This window comes from Anser cygnoides, chromosome 18, assembly GCF_040182565.1.
Source record: "Anser cygnoides isolate HZ-2024a breed goose chromosome 18, Taihu_goose_T2T_genome, whole genome shotgun sequence".
NCBI classification, from domain to species: domain Eukaryota; kingdom Metazoa; phylum Chordata; class Aves; order Anseriformes; family Anatidae; genus Anser; species Anser cygnoides.
The window spans coordinates 10949486-10970786 of record NC_089890.1 but is presented as its reverse complement, the minus strand read 5'-3'; the positions used below and the strand labels follow the sequence as shown (position 1 = coordinate 10970786).

At 43.5% G+C, this 21301-nt stretch overlaps 1 long non-coding RNA gene across 3 annotated transcripts; it reads right to left on the bottom strand.

Moving 5' to 3' along the window:
* Nucleotides 1-638: 638 nt before the first annotated feature.
* On the bottom strand, nt 639-20776 carry LOC106046829 (uncharacterized). 3 transcript variants are annotated; one of them, XR_010825767.1, is made up of 5 exons: nt 18296-20776; nt 14445-14714; nt 13426-13529; nt 11617-11714; nt 639-1031 (listed from the first exon to the last, which is right to left on the bottom strand). It is a non-coding gene; the product is annotated as an uncharacterized lncRNA (long non-coding RNA). The 3 variants fall into 3 exon arrangements; XR_007167092.2 differs by lacking the exon at nt 639-1031 and adding an exon at nt 4809-6941; XR_007167091.2 differs by lacking the exon at nt 639-1031 and having other exon boundaries at nt 7913-11714; nt 18296-20774.
* Between the last annotated feature and the right edge of the window lie 525 nt (nt 20777-21301).

Genomic DNA, 21301 nt, shown 5'->3' with positions numbered 1-21301 from the left:
AAAAAAAAAAATAATAAAAAAAAAAGCCCTTAAACCTCCTCCTACCTCCCAGGAAAAGCTGACAGGTGAAGATCCCTAATGTCCAAACTGCAGCTCAGGAGAGCCCACAAGACTTTTTTAGCTCTCGTTATTTCCTGAGTTATTTCATGACTGTGAATGCCCGCAGTTAATACAGCGCAACCCCGAGCCCAAACCCTGAGCTGTTGTACCCAGGGCAGCTGCCCCATGTCCCAGCTCTAACCAGCCCTGATCCCACAGTGAGCGCCACGCAGGCAGACTGCTGGCTTAAACAGGGCACAGAAGTTCATTCTCCTGGATTTCATTGCAGGTTCCTAATCAAGGGCAATATTTATAACCCTAGGTTTATTTCTGTGGTCTCCCCAAACACTTTAGCTAATAGAGATGAACCGTCCACTACCAGCTTATCTTTTCTCTTTATGCCAATATTTAATGCCTTCTTTCATCCACTTCAGTAATGAATCATCTGTTTTTGTATGATTAGGGTTATGAACAGCTCAGTACTTGTACAGTGGAACATTAGGGCAGGGATATAGATGCCCATAGGACAGAGATAAGGATTCATGAAAGAGGAGACTGGGCTGATTCGAGAGAACGTGTTTAAAAATGCATTAGTGAAGAGTAACAGAATGAAAATACTAGATGAATATTTTAAGTGGCCAAATATTAAAAGTGTATGTATATATATGTATATAGAGACATTCATGAAATGAAAGATGCTGGTCTTAATGTCCAACCAATCTTCAATTTGCATCTTTGATGGGATTTATCTGAACTTGGGGCATGATTCTGCAAGGTGCTGAGCCTGCTGGCTCAGGTCTGGAACAGATTTTAAGCACTAGTTTCACAACGGGTTTATTTATAAGAGGGAAGTACAGGATAAAGTATAGGATACACTTTCAGAGACTCCGGGGAGGCTTATCCTTGCCAGTGCCCAACAGCCAGGACTTGGCAGTATGAATCCAAGGTCTTCAGTGACTCAGGCTTAGACAAAGCCTCCTAAGTTCCCATGCCTGTAAGATACATACAACGTTATTTGCAAAACAACCAAAAACTGCACAGAAAAAAAAAAACCAACACAGAAACAAATGAGACTCCTTAAAAAATAAGTCACATTCTGCTGAAATAACCCTGAAACAATCAAATTAATTTTGATTGATATTATTTTTTATATTCCTGCACTTGCAAACATGCACATACATAGAGGTGGATAAAGCTTTCTCGAAAATGACAACAAAGGAAAGTTCAAAAAGTCCATAAAACAGGTATTACATCTCATTAAGTCTTGCACATTTTTTCGTAAGTGTTTGTAAAGCCTTTGAGAGGATTCAGTATCCGTACCAAAAAGGACGCAGTACTCTCCCATTATTAAACTGACCCAAAAGTAGGAGGAGGTTAAGTACTGCAAGAACCCAGCCCTAAGTGTACATCAGTCAAAATAAAAAATTAAAAAAATAAAAAATTGAACAATTATATGTGTTTGGATTCCTGTGTCCTGAGGTCTTCATTTCTTTGCAGGATAGCGTTTGAGCATGTGCTAAGATCCCTGAAGTCCTAACAGAACAGGCACATGACAGAGCGATGCGCTGGATCAGCTGCATTTCTGCATGTTTTTTCAATGACTGACTTCCTGTCAGAATGAGATTTTTAATGATGGGAAGAATTTATAACATTATCAAAATAACGGATGTGTCAGATAACTTGCAGGGTTGGACCTTTTTAAAAATCTTGGATGTAAAATAATACAGGTTGATTCACGGATGGCACTCGTGTCACTGCTGACAGCAGGAAACAAAATACATGGGGGCTCCCACCCAAGCTGCACACTGACTCAGCGCTACAATCAATCACAGTTTTGCTAAATATCCCCACCAAAGAAACCTCAACCACCTCCCATCAGCAGATCTATTGCTGGCTGCGGTGCCTCCTCCAACATGAGACAAGAGCAGCATGCTCATTACCAAAAGCATATACGGCTTTTGCAGGCTCAAAACATCTCACAAACACTTTTAATTAATTTTTCCAGCATGCGGGATGAGTAAACACACTATTGTTGATGCTGTCAGCTGTTTGATACATGTCCCAGACCTCTTTCAATTTCACTCAGAAATACTTTGACCTCTGTCAAAAATTCATTGACAATAAGGTCTCTCAAAGTAAATGTTTGCAGCAGCAACAAAAGAGGAGGTAATAGTATGCCTGCTATGCATACAAGAGGGATAATACTGGTTTAGATTTCTATGGTAATTTCTTCAGATACAGTATCAAGCTTTGGGGACTTTTTAACTGCTGAATTACTGTAATATTTCACATAAATCCTGAAATCTAGGTTCCAGACAAAAAAACTCATTAGATGTATTTTGTACCTAGCAAAAAGCTAACTCTTTATTTATTTATTTACCAGTACCGTGCTAGAAGGAAAGGGTGGCCAGCAATCTGTGAAATTATTGTTTGCTTCTAAATGTAGTTACCATAGCTGAGGACTTTATACTTGGCTAATGTCTGTGATCCTTATTAACATAAATATTGTAACAGGCGGGATGGAAGTCATACACAAGATAAGATCTTGTCTGTTCCTGGCGATATGATCTCAACACTAGTCAATTAAAACTGCTGGAGTATTTCGTAATCATTGTCATATCAAATTACCGCACTGATGCATACTTTAGGTAGGAAAAGTTATCACATTACCGCATGGGCGAAAGAAGGGCTAAAAGAATACCACAGCGGTAGTAGTTTATGGAGACATAAAAATTACTGTGGACAGTGTTATAGTTATTCTGAGGACCACTATAATTGTATAATAATTCTGTTTACACTTGTCCATCCTATTTTTCCTACATGAAGTTATATATGGAATGATTCTACAAGACTGTTCGAGGGACTACAATATAAACCTGGGAGACTGTCTTTCCTTCCTCTTACCAATGGCACTTTACAACGCACTCTTCTTTGCAGAGGCTGACTTTGGGTAGTCAATATAACATATTCCTATAAGACTGTCAGTAGGATTGGTAGGGTAATTTGCAGAGGTTTTGTGGATCTGCAAATTGAGAATCAGCCCTTGGAGAATTAAGGTTTCAAATTTAATTTTACGCTAATTCTAGGCATTTTTTGAAAAACGACAAGCTTGGTTTTACTACCTCATATACAACGTTATTTACTTCTCCTTGGGCTCTTTTTATTGTTTTGGGAGGATACCAAGCTAATGCAGCACTGCCCTAACTGCTTAGCTGCATCGAGCGAGGCCATCTGCATGCGGCGTGTCTGACAGCCAAGTGCTGCACTGCAGAGTTCACGTGCAAGGAAACCAGCATTTGGTGCTCAAAAGTGGCGAGGCCTGATTCTGCTCTTCCGTGCTGGTGGACATCAGCAGCAGTTCACGGAACACGCTATGAGAAAAGGGCGTGCGGGCACACAGCAAATGAGTCTCCAAAAAGATCCGCGATTCCTGTCAATCAATTCCCTTTATAACTCCCGGATTGTTCTCTGACGTCACTAATATTAATAGTTCATATTTTGATTGGCAGTATCTCGTAGAAAACCTAACTAATATCAAGGCCCCACTGTGCCAACACTAAGCTAGAGAAAGTTCTTGCCCCCAAAATCTCCAGTCTGAAACCTCGATAATGTCAAATGCAGAGACCATACACAATACATATATTCTTATTTGCCGAAATAAATGGCAGATTGTTTTCTTAAGAGGCAAACAAAAATAAATAAATAAATAAAAGGAGAGCACTTGTAGAAATGAGTAAGGTTTCACCTAGTGATAAAGGTAGTTATGCTCCAGTAATGAGGAGAAAGGGAACTTGCTATCAAGAATTAATGAGATCACAAAGAACAGGCAGGGGAAGTGAACGTTTTTAAAATGTCCCTGCTGAACACCAGGAATAATAGAGTGAGAAAAAATGGAGTAGATCCCTGTGGTAAAAACTATTAGAGGCGGCGAATTATAAAACTATTAACCAGAATGTAACTCCCAATTAAAAGATGATTTAACACTGGAATCTGATGGATGAATTTTGATTAAATGGAGAACTATTAGGAGCCCTGGGAAATGGACTTCTCCTGCCAGTTCTAAAAGTTAAAAGGCAGTTTGATATAAAAATTTATAAATTAAGGTTAATTACTTTAAATAACATGGCTGGAAGCAATAAAAAGAAATTTATAATATTCTCTGGAGTTTTAGGAAAATAATATAGATATCCGCACCTCTCAATGGAAAATCGAATTAGCGTCCCCAAGTACAGGTCGACAAAGACAAAGGCAAAATAAACTGGCTGACAAAGGGGCTGCGTGGGAAGCTGAACGACTCAGCCTTTGATCTGCCAGCAAACTCCTTGTCCAGTGCCACAGTGACGCTGCTCAGGGGGTTGTGCAAAGGCTGCTTCCCTTCAGCCTTCCAAACCCACGCTGCAAACCTACCGATGGATACCGGAGGTGTCCAAAGAGGCAGGCTGACTCTCCTGCCCATCAAGAAAGGTTTGGCTCTACAAGCAGGTAGGCAAAAATTGATATGAGGCGACCAAATCTCCATTATGATAGCAATGGGAGGGGAGACAGTAGCCCAAAGCAAGGTCAAACAGTCCCTCTCTCAAGGGCTCGTGGTTATTACTTACAAACCTTTAAATACCGTAAGAAAGCATTCAGCCTAAGCGGGGAACGGGCTTGTCCAGAGAGATGTTGTGGGTTACACAGAAACGTGGAGGGGGAGAGGGAGCACTGCAGCTCCCGGAGACCACAGGTGCCTGGTCCAGCCCAAGAGCTCTCAGATGCACAACAGGGGAGCTCAGGGAGATGGGTTACATTAAATTACACCAGCTCTCATGTAATGCACTTTAACGGGAAGAAAGAAGAGTGTTTGGGGAGCACGGCACTCGTTCAGCCTGAATTTCTTTTATCCTTTCAAGTGGATCCCATGGAGGAGGCGGGGAGCACAGGAGAAAAGCGTGAGCTCGTGTCACTCCGCACCAGCTGGCGGGGCCGGATCAATCCCCGAGGACAGGCAGCAGACGTGCGGGCTCCCCCTGCAACCATTGCCCAGTGGCACAGAGGAGGCAGAAAGCCTGGCGGGTTTCTGCAGATCCCAAAGGACTCCCAGGAAGCCGGAATCACCTGAGGAGGTGTCCTCCACTAACAGAAACGTCTCCTTGCCCCACTGTGACCCAGCTGGCAAGGGATCTTCCTCTGGGCATTGGCCACCCACCCGCCCCAGGCGAAGTCACACCAGCTCCCCCCACTCAGCCCCACCAGGATGCCGAGGAAGGCTCCCAAAACCGTTCCTTCACACGCACCCCAGTCACGCAGGCTCCCACAGGAGGCGTGGAGCGTGCTGCAGGCTGGCTCCATCCCGTTTGCTCCTGCAAATCCCTGCAGGCTGACCTCGAGAGTCCGAGCCAGGCCCCAGGCGCTTTCTGTCCCTCCCCTCTGTGAACACCCAGCCCTGGGGAAGGCCGTGGGGGAAGCAACCCTGCATCCCCCGTCTGCTGCTCGTCCAACAGGAGGTGCGCCTGCGGCCTGCTTGCTGCTCGGAGGCTCCTTCCTGCGCCCTCTGAACGTCTGTGCAGTTGTGTGCCCACCAAATCCTGCCCAGCTTCTCCCGCCGCCCCGCGTACCCACGCATGCCTGTGTCTGTCCACAGACACGTGCACAGATTCAGCTTCCTCCTGCCACCTTCCTCCCTCGGTGTCCCCAGGGGTTCACCGCTGCCACCCACTCCACCGAAGCCCAGGGTACCCCCACCGGCACCCAGCGGAACCCCCCTGCCCCCTGCGATTCCACCGTTCCACACCGTGATCAGAAAACCTCTCTGATAAGCGATCTCTTCTCTCGTCTGCGGCCCCTTTGAGTGCTGACCCTTGAAATTCCCGGCTCCTCCCTACCCTTCCCCACACACCCTGCTCCAGAGCCACCCCGGGCCCCTCCGTCCTTTGTCTTCCAGGTTTCCCTTCCCTGCCAGGGGACGAGCCGTGCTGCTCCTTTAAGGCTCGGTGCCTCTAAGTGATTACTCTTGGCTATCACTTTTTCTATATCAGACATGTCATGGTGAAGAATCTTCAACCTTGACTCTTACAGCTGCCCTAATTATAGGACATATTTTTGGTGCTGTGTCTTTATTCCTTTCCGTGCTGGCACTCTGACCCCGGTGCTTCCTCCGTCGCGCTTGTGTTAACAAGGTTGTCCATTCCACAGTTTCCTCACTCTGATTTGTAACTCGAAATTACCATATCTGGCTTTCACTCACTGACAACCGTCACTTTAAATAGGCCTTTTAAAGTTAATACGATGTCCATTCTAAAGTGGAGTATTACTTTTCAGTGATGTTAAATGAGCAATTTAAGGAGCTATAGGCTTTTCTTATAAGAAAAATTAAATTTTATCTGCTGCTTAATTTATGAATAGGGCCAACCCTAAACAAATCTGTCATAGGCTGCTGCCATCCTTAAAATAAAATCATAATACAAAAATAACTCTAGTTAATGGTGGTAAAATACAGAAGAAATACACAAATTATTCATAAAAAGAAGTCTAACACTTTTTAGAGCCTCAGGTACATGCTGCAGTGGGAACATACTCCTTCTCAGGTCTCATCAAGTGGAGCTACAGGATCAGTGGCCAAGAATATATATCAGTGACCAGGAAACGTCCGTATTTTGCACCAGGAGCTTCGTTGTCACATCACTGCCAAGTGGGAAACAGCCTTTGAAGCCACTCATTCGGTCGCCCAGGCGAGGCAGGAATCCTGGACATCCCGGCCAGGCAGCACGCACACAACCTGCCCCTGCCTGGGCAGCAGGGTGAAGGAGGGACTGGACGGAGATTGCTCACCTGAAGACGCCAGCAGCCTCCGAACTGGCTGTCCTGAAGCTCCGTCCTCTCCATCTCTTGCTCACTCATTCAGAAAGAAATTTGGACCTCACCTGCCAAGGACGTGAGAAGAGAGGATACCTCACAGACTAGAGTTTAGCTGATAAACGCTATCAGTGGCTCCTCGCTAAATGAAACGGTTTTGTACTTGTTAGTTCACACAAATTCAGGAAAGGATATCTAGACAAATGTATTTTTGCTGATATGGAGTTCAGCTACTGCTGGAAAAGGGCTATGTCCCACTCCGTCAGCCCCACAGATGATCGGTGAGGAGCCTGCCCAGCTCTCCTCCAAAGCCAGCAGCTTCATGGCCTGCTGAGAAGGAACAGGGCAATGATTCTCTGATGAAATCAGGGGAGCAGGAGCTCAGAGATCTGGCCTGTGTCCATGGTTCAGCACTCACTCCCTGCTGTGCCATGCTTTCTGACCAGGGTTTTCAGAGCAATGCTTGGCTGCCTGAGCTCCTCTGTAAGTCTCAGCTTCCACCCGTCCGCCTTCCACCATTTCCTAAGCAAGGTCATTTATCTCCCCGCTTCTTACTGGGTCACGAGACTACACTCCCTCCTGCTTGGCAAAGGATTTGAGAACGAACCTCCCTTGCTGCAGAAAGCCCACACACCTCCAGCCAGTTCAAGAAGCTCCAACCTGCCTGAGATTCCAGTGTTCATGTGGGATCAACATGCTGGGCCTAATGCTTTTCCCCTGGCTTCCGAAAGGTCAGAACAGCAGTGTATTGAATCTCTAAACATACTGATCACACAGCTCTGCTAGCTCACTAGAATCCATTAATATCCAAGATACTGGAAGGGAAAGGGAAAAAAACCTTCCTCCATGAACTTAAATCAATTAGCTGGGACTAAAAAATGTAGATTCTTGTGGAGGAATAAAAAATGGAAAACACCAGGCCTCATTATCCTGTCCCTGAAGTGCCAGAGGGTAAAATTATCTTTCATGATGATGTTCTTCATTGATTAGTCAAACATGTAGGAAATCATATTAAAGATTTGACACCTGATGTGGGATCAGAAGAGCTTTGTGCTACAACAGCACATGCAAATGTTGTGGCGAAGCTGTATGTGCTTTGGCCAAAGGAAAAGCATACATGAAGGGACGACAATGGTTTGGAAATATGGTGGGAAAATGAAAACTTGCAAAATTCCCCATGGAGTAATCTTGTAGGTTTTAATACAAGGTTCAAGGGAAAAAAAAAAACAGTTTCCACAGAAGGTACTTGAAGAAGCTGTTTAATAATTTCTGGATGATTTCCTCTTTGCTTTTTTTGTTAATTATCCTGTAGAGGCCTGTAACCAGAGGCTGATTAGATGCATTCAGGTTCAAAATAGGCAGAGTAAATTCTAGACAGCCATATGCAGAAATCAAGCACTCTCAAAGAGACATCTGTTGAGATTTATAGTTCTGTAGTAACTTCCCTATGGATTATAATAATAATAATAATAATAATAATAATAATAATAATAATAATTGGCTGAAATGAGAGAATCAGATCTACAGATGGATTGAACTAACATAACTTCAGAGAAGCCACGGTGACTTACATCACCTGAGACCAGGCTCTTGTCACCCAAACAGCCGAGCAGAAAAGGCTGATCACCTTGCTCTGGACCAAGCGTGAAATCCTGGCCTTGCTGAAATCCAGAGAGACGTCTTCATGGTCCCTACATCTGCAAACACTTCCACACTAAGCACCTGCCCCCTCCAGCGCTGCAGAAGGATTGTGAATGACTGCAGCTTGTCTCTGCCTTCAGCACCATGGTCAAAGAGGGCTTTGTCTTCAGCACCAGCTTGGCACCAGGTTAGAGGCACACCGGCCTCCGTACTGACAAAGCCATTTCGCTGAACTCCACAGCTATTAGAGGCCCAAATCAGGAAGGGCAATGATACAACGTTAGCTATTTAAGTAGTGCCACTGCCGTGGTGTGTGATCCTGACTGACTCGGGGCCAGAGACACAGTATTGCTACAGGATCTGATGTTTAGTATTTAGTCCTGCATACCAAACAGCCTGCAAGGGTGGCTTTTCTCTTGACTCTATATTGGTGGTGAGGATCATAATGTGTGCCTATATGATCAAAATGCTGACTGTCTTCAAAAACGGATAAACTATTAGATGAAAACAATGTATAAAATCATTGAAGGCCTATGCTCTTATCGGGCAACCATAATCAGCAGCCCAGGGATCTTCCAGCACTTTAGGGCTAATTTCTACGTCAGTGTTAAGTAAATTCCATGGCATGAATAACTGAATATATATATAACATGAATAAATTATGTGGTAGATTAGACTGCAGGATGCATAGCAAACATTACTTAAAGCGTTTTTAAAACTGCTGTACAAAGTGCACTATAGCGATAAAATAGAGCAACACCTAATTAATATGCACAAAAAAGCCCTATAGATAAATAATTTTAACCCCGTCCTTACCACTGATTCTTACGTGTGAATACATATCGGAATGAGCTAAGCAGAAAAATATCTTGGTTTTAAAATGAGGCTGCCAAAAGTCAAGCCCCTAACTGAAGAAACCCACCCATAAACAGGGCGATAGACTGAGGCTTCCCCATTCAAAACAGTTTTTCATTAGTCCAATGTTGTCATCACTGCCCCTATTCACCCAGCTCTCATAGCATCAAGCTCCTCACCTCAAGTTCCCTCTCCCTATTTATTTCCATTGCATTATGCATGTGAACATTTTTCTCCCTTCTGGACTATAGGAACAAAGAATTTTTACTCTTGGCCAAGACGCAGCAGATGATATGTCCCATTGCTCCATCTAATACTGTTGCCTACTTCTTCCCACCACCTATCCCGTGCTGTTCCTCCACAGAAGGAAGTGTGCTGTCCAAAGACGTGTGCTGCCTTCTGCGAGGTTCTCATCCAAGGCACTCTCAGTTCATCTTGCTGCCTTTCAAAAATGACTCTCCCTTTCTCCCATGGCTTTACGTCCACCTCGCTCTTGCTACTCAGACCCAATGCCCATCACAGGCCCTGGGCAGCTTTCTGTGCAGACACGGGGCAAGCAGCAGAGCAGTTTTCAAGATGCTTTACAGCCCCATGCTGCTGTATTCAGACTGGAACATTTGAACTCCAAACTGAGCAACTGAATTCACATCAAAATTGCTGCTGACAGTGTAACTAAATAAAAGACCTACTTTTCTAATCCCCGAGGCCAATACAAGAACAGTGGTGAAGAAATGGATATTCTTCATCCATCTGGCTGCAGTGATCACCATTAAATTTGAACATAAAGCTCAAAGGACCCATGGAGTGTCACCAAAATTCCTGGAGTGAGCTGTCAGATGGTAATAAATCACTTGCAAATGACTTTATGGGTGGAATCATAAACTGATTTTGAAGCAAAAGTTTTATGGAAAGTCACTGAATTTGGGGTGAATAAAAGTTTTGATTTCTTCCCTTCCTCTCTTTTTCCCCCCTCAGTCCAGGCCACCCCACGCCATCACACCAACAAATTAATCAAGTTTGAGTGCCCAACTTAAAACTTCTGGGGGAATGTCTATCTGTTTTGTCTGGATTTGCGGATGAACAGCATGTTCTGCAGAAGATCATGACTTCCTGATGATGCTTGTGTCAACCCCAAGCCAGGGGTGACCTAACAGCAAGAGAAAAGCAGGCTAAATCTGCAGAAGATGATTTTATGGGCACAAAGTTAAAGAGAACCCCTGACAAGAAGCCAATACAGCTCATGCACTTCCCCAGACTATTTAGACAAATGGCCCACACAATATAGTCCCACTGGCAGCTCCATGAGTAGTGGGGTAGCAGGAGGCAAGTACAGTATCCATATATTCACAGGTACCTCTAATGTACACAAAAATATATAATAAGTATCAGCAGTCTTCATTAGAGTGCAACCAAGAATTATGGAGATCCTAACCTTGCAAGCCGAATAAATTATTGCCAGAGGATTATTATGTATTCTAACAATATCTAATGTACCTCTTTGTCTCTCATAAATTACAGGGCATCGTGTGACTCCTAGAATATACTTCATCTCATGCATAGCCACTATGTAGTCGTTTTTTTTTTCTTCCAAATACACACAATAGAGACTCTAATCAGCATGATCTTGCATAGAGATTTTAATAGCCGAGAAAAGCGTACTTGTAGTCACACGTTCTTGGGCCTGGTGTAACTATTTCAATTACCAAAGCAAATGACCACAATTTAAATGTGCTGATAAAGGGGAAGCTCATTTGCACTGTGTATATAAGAATATCATTATTAGCTACATACACCTCCATTCACAGTTGCATAGGAATTTTACCAGTGCGCAAAGTATCTCCACCTAGTGCGTGCTATGGTAGTGTGGCTGTGATTGTTTGAATTTCTGCCTTTTGTGAAAAAAATTGGCACCTGCTTCTACATTGACTTGTCCGTTGTGGACTTAACAATGGCTCCCAACAGAGAGTCATCAAACTCAGTTCACTCCAGCAACCAAAAAAAAAAAAAACCCTTGTATTTTGGTACCTTCCACTTACAAATGAGTAGAGATGGCACCTAAAAAAATTTCGGTCCTGGTACTCTGTGTGCGTTAGCACCAGCAAAGCTAGTGGATTTACATCAAGAAATAGCTGGCCTTCAGATGATCTTGAAATTAACAGAACATGGTGCATTTGTCCTTCTTTGCAGAGTGCTTTTGTCCACATCCTGGCAACACAGGAATTGTCTATTACTTTCCAACAGACTTACCCACGTATTGGATGCCTGCTTCAAGGTTTTTAAAAGGCTGGATGCACCAACAGGCACCACACAGTTAGAAAGTTCTGTACCCCACCACCAACTCTTTTCTGTTGGGAAATACATGAAAAATACATTTAGTACTGCGCTGTATTAAACTGCAAAGAAAGCTATAATTACTTTTTAAAATCCCATTCCGTTTACAAGGCCACAAGGACGATTGTTTTGCATTATTCTCTCAAATGTTTCTTGTTTCGGGCTCCTTTTACCACTTAGACTGGCACATACACACACACTAACACCCTCTTTTAATATGAAGAGTCCAAGGATATTGTGCTTGAGACTTCATGGACTGTATTTTAAATATATATTAACAAGATGACGGATACCTGGAGTAGACCAGTCAGGGAAAGCAAACGAAGACAAGAAATATTCTCAGGGTGTTATTGATTAACTGTTTTTCAGAACAGAGGGAATCATTTTTAACTGGTTTAAACTATGATGGACTCAAGTGGAAAATGCAAGCAGAGTTAGCAAGGAGCATAATTGACTGGGCATGGAACTAAGTAACCTCTCAGCACGCTGGAAGTGGTGGAGCGAGGGGGGTGACAGCCGGGGCTGCTCCGGACCCAGAGCCCTTTCTTCCCAAAGTGAACTCTGCCAGCAGCCAAAGACGACAACGACAACAAGTAAAGGGAGGGGGGAAGAAAAAGGGAAAAAAAAAAAAAAAAAAGGGTCCAGCCACTCAGTTACATGATCTAAATTCTAATCAAACATCATTTAAAGCATGTTTTATTTCAGCCTCTGGAGAGATAGTCCCTCCTGACTCCTCACCATGGCAACCGGTGTCTCATTTCAGAAGTGTCATGCCACATTATCATCTTGCCGGCTCACACACTCCTGCCTGACAAGTTCTCTCTGCCCCTTGTGACAACCGTTCCAGGCTTATGCTGTTTATTTTTGGTGTCAGGCTGGCCCTGGCAGATTGAAAGGCAACCTCAACCCCTTGAACAACAAGCACCACACCCCACTTGGTGATAAGAGATGATTTGAGAAGATATTTGCTTACATGTGTATAAGCAATTTGCCGTATGATGAAGCCCCAGTGTGTCTGTGTGAATGCACGCATATGTATATGTGTGCAAAGGGGAAGGAATTGCAGAAGCGTAACGTTTCATGAGAAAGCAAACAATTCATTTCAGATCCCAGGTAGTAGGTTTCAATCATCCGATCCTGTTATACACACAAACAATATGAAATATAGGCCAAAAAGGCATCATAGGAGCTCTCTCCTAAGAGAAATGAAAGCAAAGCTAGACATTGTCTCTGCAAAATACCCTCATGGCGTCCCTGCAGAGTGCTGCAAGACACAGCAGCAAAAGCACTCCGTGGAAGGAATGGAAACAAAACATAATAATTTGATAAGGAAACATGCTAGAGAGATGCTTTGGGTCAGATTCATTTCTGCTATTGTAGTACCAATTTGGAACAACAACGTTGTTGTCAACGAATTACTTGGGATTGTCTGCAATCAGAATTACAGAAGCTCCACTCATATTCAAGTAACAGATTGGGTTCATCACAGAGACAACTTCCTTTTAACTATGTTTTTTTGCAGCCCCTACATAAGTATGAATAAGTCTACAGCTAAGGTCCCTTAGTGTAAGTGCAATAGTAATTATAAAAAAGTATGTATTACATTTGCTTTTAATAGTAAACATAAGAATATAGCAATTTTTTTATTTTTTTTGGTATTTATTTGGCTGGCAGTGGCAGTAGAGCAGTGCTTCATTCCATTCAGAGTTAGGAACATTTTCCTACCTCCCCATCCAAGCAGGTAGAGAACAAGTTGTTCCTGGATGAATTGTTCTGTTGTTACCTATCATTAAGCCAGGAGGTAAGCTGCAAGGAGTCAGATACCATGTCTAGGTAGCAAAAGCACAAAGAAGAAATGAAGGAATAGGTGTCGGCAGTGCAGAGATCAACACAGATTTCATATTTACTATCCAGACTAGTATCTGTAGCCTGTGACAGAAGGTGGTTCAGGATCCACCCTGGAAAAAGCGCATTAAACAGAGAGAACATTCCTCTTAGTTAAAACGTCAGGAGTCACCAAAAATGATTTTTTTTGAAAAAGTTGCAGCTATGCTGAGACGTATGGAATCCTAGTCTCATGTTAATCGATAACTGATTTTCCAATTATCATTTTCATGGACAATAATCAATTTGAATGTTGCTAACCAAATTAATAGAATCTGATTTTCACAACAGCCACACAGACCCAACAGAATGTGTCACTCAGCGCTGTCACAGCACCACAAACACCAGTATCATAAAATGTGTACATTATTATCACCAGAGAGGCAAAAGAGTAGTAACACTGAAATATCGGCCAGTAGCTTGGGAACATTTTACTTAAAGCAAGAAAAGCAGTGTTAAATGCAATATATATGATAAAGGGCTTATATATTTCAGGTCATCTGCAGATATTGGAGTTCCCAACCACGCGTTTAATGGGGAAAACAGAGTACCGTCCTCTGATAAGCAGCCAAAAAGGACTGATTTCTACTAACTTCATTGTGATATTGTCACACAAGTGATCAGGAAGCTGGTTACTGACAGCATGCCTCAAATACAATTGCTGCAGCAATCTCTCTTTTCTGCTTAACGCAGGTCATCAAACCTCTGTACCAATTTCTCTGTGGCTATGTCTATCCCAACATAGGTGGGCTCCTCCAGCAACGATCACCAGGCTGTAATATCTACAAAGTTATTGATTGAAAGACTGATTTTAAAGTCATAAAACAGAAGAGTATAAAACCCCAAAGTTCGGACAATACCTGTTCAAGACAGCCATCACACCAACAGGCAGCAATGGTCCCTAAGAGACACAGCAGCTGGAGACTGGTCCTGGTAACAACGGCCATGGGGGGATATCACAGGCAGGTCCATGACTACTTTTGGCAGTGCTGAGCGTTGTGGGCAATGCTGGTCTCAGCCATGCCTCTCAAAGTGTTCTCACCTTTTCAGAGCTGTGTGGTGAGAAAGGAGCCCAGGATGGAAGAAATGAACGCGGTTGGAAGAGGGACAGTCCGAAGTCTGGCACAGCACTGCAAAACAAAACAAGGTACAACAGCATTTGAAAGATGGCTGTGAGATTTGTCAAACTGAGCCAGTTCAAAGCAGAGCTTCTCCATTACACACGTGGCACTAGGGATAAAAACAGGTAACATGGGCAACTTGTGGACAATCTCTTGCCTCTAGCAAAGGCTATAAAATTCATCCAGTAGGTGACTCAAAGACTGAATGTCAGATGGAGCTGGGCATACAAATTCTCCTGAAAAAGTGAGGCATGCCAACATCAAATAGCTGCATGCCTACTGTTGTGCAATTAATTTAGTTCACAGGCATATCTCCATGTACTGCTTTAGCCCTGGGAAACAGATATGTGTGCGCTTTACCATGGAGTTCACACAGGTTACAATGTAAACAAAATTTGACCCATTATCTTTTATGTTATCTCACAGAAAGATTCATAAACTGGGCAAAAACACACAATTAACTCAGATGCAATCTTTGATCAAATAGGGAGCTAATTGGAAAAAACAGCTTTCATTAAAAACAAACAAACAAAGCAATATGTTCATTTAATTTTAATCCATTTTCTAGTAACTGTATCATAGAAAGACAGAGGCTTACAATAGCAAGGCATCTGTAAACAAAATATGATAATCCCAAGACACACTAATGGCATTTTACAGAGCTGGTAAGAAGAGAGCATGTACATTTTTAAAACTATAAAATGGGGAGAATTAACATTGATTATGGAGCGGCAATGAAACTCCAGAGTTGCAAGTCCCATAAAAAGCTATAAACATGGCAAATGCTACTGGAAGTCTTTCCAGAAAAGAGAAAAGGAAAACAAGGGGAATATTTCACAACACAGAAACAGCATCCAGGGTAAGAAGGTAAGGAGTGATGCCTATATGGCTGCAAATATATATATATATATATATATGTACACGTTGCTACTACCACATAACCCAGCCTGGAAGACTTCCATTCCCAAATGCCCGAGTATCTACAAACCCCTTCACAGGTGTAAAAAAATCCAACTGGCACACAATGACTGCAGTGCTGAAATGCTGAAAGAGAACTCGCATTGCCTATACGGTCCATCTACTCATCTCTGCCACTACTTTTTTGTACCACCTTTTATACTCCATTAAAGCAAACCACTGATGTTCTTCAGCAAACAAATATAGTCCTAGGAAAGGACTCGAAGTCTGGCAGGAATTCAGCTTTGTCATGCAAATCCCAGATTTTCATCTTACATTTGCAGTTGCTCGTGCATATCTATATATCCATCTGTATACCTATCTTCATAAAAACCTAACTGCAACAAAATAAACGATAATAATTCTCCTATTTCACTCTTTCCACTATTCTCCACCAGAAAGCTGGTAATAAAACAACAAGCTCTCTAAAGTAGACATTACCAACCCAGGCCATGCAAACAAACACTTCACCATTTTATAATCTCACATGTCGAATGAACATCATCGTTCCCTTCGGTGCCTTAAAATATCAGGTCCATAAAATTACTAAAAGGCAGAGCAGCAATGCTGCCTACCACTAGCGCTGCCTAGAACAGACAAGGAAGCTAACACTGCCTTCTTTTTTCCTCTGAAAATCCTCTTCCCTCTGCAGGTCCAGGCAATGTTCCCTCTGTAGTCTCCCTAACTGAATGGCTGCCTTTTGACTTTTCACATTTGGTATGTCAGTTCTCTTTTTTTCCCCCCCTCAAAGTCAAAGACGGCTGCTCAATGTATCCGTGACTCTAGTCCCCTCCTAGCTACCCACGAAGATACAACCACACCTACCTACGAGAAATGCTGTTTGCAAGTAAAGTCTGAAGCCTCCAAGCTACATCTCTATCACCCTCACTTGTTTGTGGCGCTGAATTTGCAAAGCAGCGTTTATTGTGTGAAGTGCTTGCAGAGGTAACAGGCAAGCGAGGCCCACCTTCTATGTGAGCTTCGCTGGCAGAAAATCTGTCTGGAAACTGGGGTCAGCATCTCCCCAGCACGGAAGCAGAGTGCTTAGAGCAGAAATTGGTGGCAAGAGGCAACCTCAAGCCCTGAGCCATTTAGTGTGGATGCAGCTGTGCCTCCCTGCCTTTCTGCAAAAACAGGATGCCAGCATTTCCCTAACTCTCAGCAGCACAGAGAGGCTAAACAAGAGATAGTGTGGGCCACTGAATATGGAAATTAAAGTGAGAGTAATCCCTTATATAGTCTGGTCTGTCCACTGCTGTAGTTGTTTTTAAATAATAGCATACACAGCAACTGGCTTTTCCAGGAAACGTATAAGACTTTCAAGCTTTATTCTTTCAGAGCAGTGCTAAAAAAAAAAAAAAAAAAAAAAAAAAAAAAGATTATCATATTTTTTTTAAACAAAAGGACCGTCACTGATTAAAAATAGAAAATGAAAATGTGAGCATAGCCGCTATGGGCTCTCCTTGGTGCAGAATGCCAGATTTATGACAAGTGTATAATTTTGCAGACTAATAAGATCAAGTTGGTGGCAAAAGAGGAAGGGGGGAACTGAAATCAAGTCTGAGCTTTGGGGAGAGAATGAAGGAGCCTAGTGAAAATGCTGATATTTACTTACTGTAAATGTTGAGCCTATAAAACGTTCCCTCACACAGCAGCCTAAAGTGCCAGGCAGACAACAACAATAGCATGCTTGAATGAAGTTATATATTGTTTTGTGAAAGCGGCAGCTCACAGCAGAACTGAGATTAATAACAACCGCAGCTTTTGTGGTGTAAGTTACAAGAGCACACCAACACTTTCTGATAGCATTCAGCCTGGCAAAGCGATAGCTACAGCGCTAGGGCTGCTATTTACATGAATGTATCATCTCTGGTTTTGTTTGTGGGTTGTCTTTTTTTTTTTTTTCAAACCAAAGTGAAGAGGGAATGAATTTCAGGGGTGCTGCCTGATCAACAACAAACGCTCCAGTTCCTCTGAGACAAAGGAATTCAACTCGCAGATAAAATCTCTTGCAAACCTCTGTGTTGATAGCAGGTATTTGCAAGGAAGCCGGGGCACCTGTGCAGATGAATTTCTTGCAAGACTTCTGCCTCACAAAGCCACCAGGGACTGCCGGGCTCCCAGCGCAGAACCTCTAGCCATATTTACTTGGGGGCGTGAGTTTTTATAGACATTTGTGCAGCTTTGTGGAACATGTGAGGGGTCAACACCTCCCTGTCGGGGTGCCCTGGGCCTGGGGCCGTTTCGAGGCGAGGACCCTCACCCCGGTGTCGGACGCCTCCTTCCCCCCCGGCCACCAGGGCGGCAGGGCCGCGCTGCCCCCGCCGTCGGGCTGCTTCGTTAATTGTTGTTTGTGTGTTTATTTAATGAGGTGTGGAGCAGCCTCTAGTGGCGGACGGCAGGCAGCGGCTCAACCACAAGCGGGCCGGCTGGGCTGAGGCGCTGCCGGGGGTTTCTTGGCGGTGAGCGGGAGCTGAGGGGCCGAGGCCGCCCCGGCAGCCTGCGGCTTGCTTCAGCCGCGACGCCCCCGCGGGTCTCTGCCCTTGTGCTCCCTCACCGCCTCACGGGGCCCCAATTCCCGGCACAAACAGAGCGAAACCCCCCCAAAACGCTCACTCTGCCCGAGGCCTTACCTGAGGAGGCTTCGGCCCGGGTTAGGCTCTCCCGCTGTGGGTGCTGCCCCGGCTGGGAGGGAGGCAACCCTCCCGCTGGCTTCCAAGGGGACCTGTTTCTTCTTCTTTTCCTTGTTTCCATCCATCTGAGGCACAAATTAATCAGTCCTGGAGATGGGGGTGAGGGTGTCTACCGAACAACACAGCTGGAGGCAGCTGTCTCCTCACCAGCATGGCCTGAGGAGGTCGAGGTGCACCCTCTCACGGGCAGTAGAAGCCTTACTGTGGAACTGTACTGGGAGGGGAAAAAATATCAAAACCCAAAAAATTTCCTTTTGGTTCCCTTTCCCCTTTATTTATGCCCCTAAACTCTGCCCAGAAGCCCGCTGAGCTCAGAGGATGGGCCACACATCCCCCTGGACCAGCACCCCGCCGGCAGCCACTCGCCCAAGTGTCAATTTCCTCCTGCTTTTAACCACTGGCAAGTCGGATTCACCATGTCTGGCGGTAACCACCTAGACTGCACTCACCTACTACAGGGATGCTCGGAGCTTTAGTTAATTAGAATGTGTGAATCAAACATCGTTAATTGAATCTTGTTGCAGAAACACAGAATATTGCCTGGCCAGTGCTGGGGCTGGACTCACACTCACTGGTTCCCCAGTCAGGCTAGGGGCCCTCAAATCCTTGCAGCATTTGTTCCCTTCCTCTTGTGTCTGAACTGTGCTTCCTTCAGTTAAATTCACCTCCGTAATCACTTTATCTTGTGTCCTGCAGATCCTCCAACATCGCACCATCTCCCAGCTCACACCCAGCACCACAGAAACCAATGCATCCTCACAAGTACCCAGGAGCTCAGAGCTCAACCAGGCACTTGCATGTCCCACATTTGCACTTTTACTCCAGATTACACGTCTGTACTGTGTTACATCCAACTTTTCCTGCCACTGCAGAAGTTACATCTTTTGGCTCTTCCTGGCTTATGATTTGCACGAACTCCTCAGAAAGCCTCTGTCGGTTTCCTTCTCCTTTTATTGGCACAGCTTCCAATTTTTGAATCTTTGATGGTTTTCCTTAATTGAACTCATAACTTCTCCTAAGTATTTCTCTACTGCAACCCCAGATTAAGACACACATTGGCCTCCCAGCCATGAAAGGTACTTTCCTCTGTACACCTTTAGTTCCTGGACAGCTTCCTTAGACCTCTGGACTTGCCATTTGCAGGAACCTCTCCATTACTGGTCTTCAGAGAGGTTCCCATTTCCTGCAACAGTTTTCCTGCTTTTTGCTGACTCTGCTGAAAGTCTTGAAAGGGGGCTGACATGGACCACATGCTTTCAGGGTCTTTCAGTGCTCTAATTTCTTCATCACCTCTGCTCAGTTTCCTTCAATATTTCTTCTTTATGCAAAAGGAAATTTATCTTTCATGCTGGCATCTGCCCTGCCATCTGCCTTTGTGACAATGAAGGCAAAACTGTCAGTGATTTTTTTTTTTTTTTACACAATGTCTATCAATAAATAACCCTCAGCAGCTTTTAGAGTCTTTCCATTGCTGATCTATTATTCCTTTGGCCCATGCAACATTCCTTGTTATTTATTATAACCTTTTTCACAGTCTTCCCTTTATTTCCCACCACTGATTGTCTTGTCACTTCTTCTGCTCATTGCTTCATTCTGCTCTTGCAGTTTCAGGACCAAATGTTGGCACATCCTTTTACCTCCACACAGGCAGGGCTGCAGGAGCTCTCAGGAAGACAACCAGCCTCTTAAAATGGGAGAATTTTAAGGGTGGCAAAACTCAGACAATTTATATTCTACAAGTATATGGCACATAAGAGGGAAGGCAGCAAAAACCTTGTGCTGATTGTGAATGTCACTGGCCATTTCATAATAAATGTAGGTTTTACACTACAATATCATATAATACGTTACCTCTTGAATACCTACCCTTGTATATTTTCCATTTCTTTCCCTTTTATTCTGATTTTCTTGAAACTTTTTGCTTGTTTTTCCCAACCAAGACAAAATTCTCTATTCCCTTTCCTGAAACTCAGTTTATTTTTTGTGACAGTGGTCACAGACTGTGATTACTGATTCTAGTCAGCATAAAGTACCAACCAGAATGAAACCACAACCGTGGGTTTTAGTTTATATACAATGCACACTGTGAGGGCTCTGAAAATTTCTGCACCTTCATAACTAATGTTCTAGTCTATCTCAGCAGAGCTCCACGAGGAAAAGATTTGGCTCTACGAATTTGCAATTAGGTACCTAAGAGAATAAATCAGTTCTTTTACCAAGGAACAAAGATTGTCCTGAACTATGTAAACAAGATCCCTCTTTTAAGGGCAATTTCAGTTTTTTTCTAGCCCAAACTTCCAGTGAGATCTTCTTCGTTACACATATACACGCCCCTATTTTTTTTTTCCTTTTTAGAGATGACTAAGGGTCATCTCTAGTTTTTAATAGTTGTGACCACCTTAGCTCCTACAAAAGCAAGTGCTAAAAAGCCACAGCCCTAGGGTCAAAGTAGAAATGCTCTTTATTTATAGGGAGCACATTTAACTGTCATGCAGTTCCTGCCCATTTTTTGTCACCATTATTAATCGGGTACTCTAGTCACCCCTACCTCTATATATGCTCAGCTTTTGAGGGATTAGCAGCACCACCCTGAACACTTCATGGGACAAGGGAACCAATAAAAAGGCATTCATGAAAATGACCATTTCAAGGGAGATAAAATATCATTATGTGAAATGGATTTGCTGGCACTCCTCACCAAATTTAGCACCTATTAAATTATAGAAACCATTATTCCTCTTATACAGAAAAGTCTGAAACTTTCTCTAAGAGATATATTTTATTATTTTAAGTGGGGCTTAAATGTATTTTTTCCTTGTGATAAATTTCTACGTATGATTTTTCTTAGAGATAAAACAGGTTCTCGTTCTACTCATTTTATTGATCAAAGAGGATAATACTTCCCTTTTCCTACGGTGTAGGAATAGTTCCCTCCTGGAATGAAGT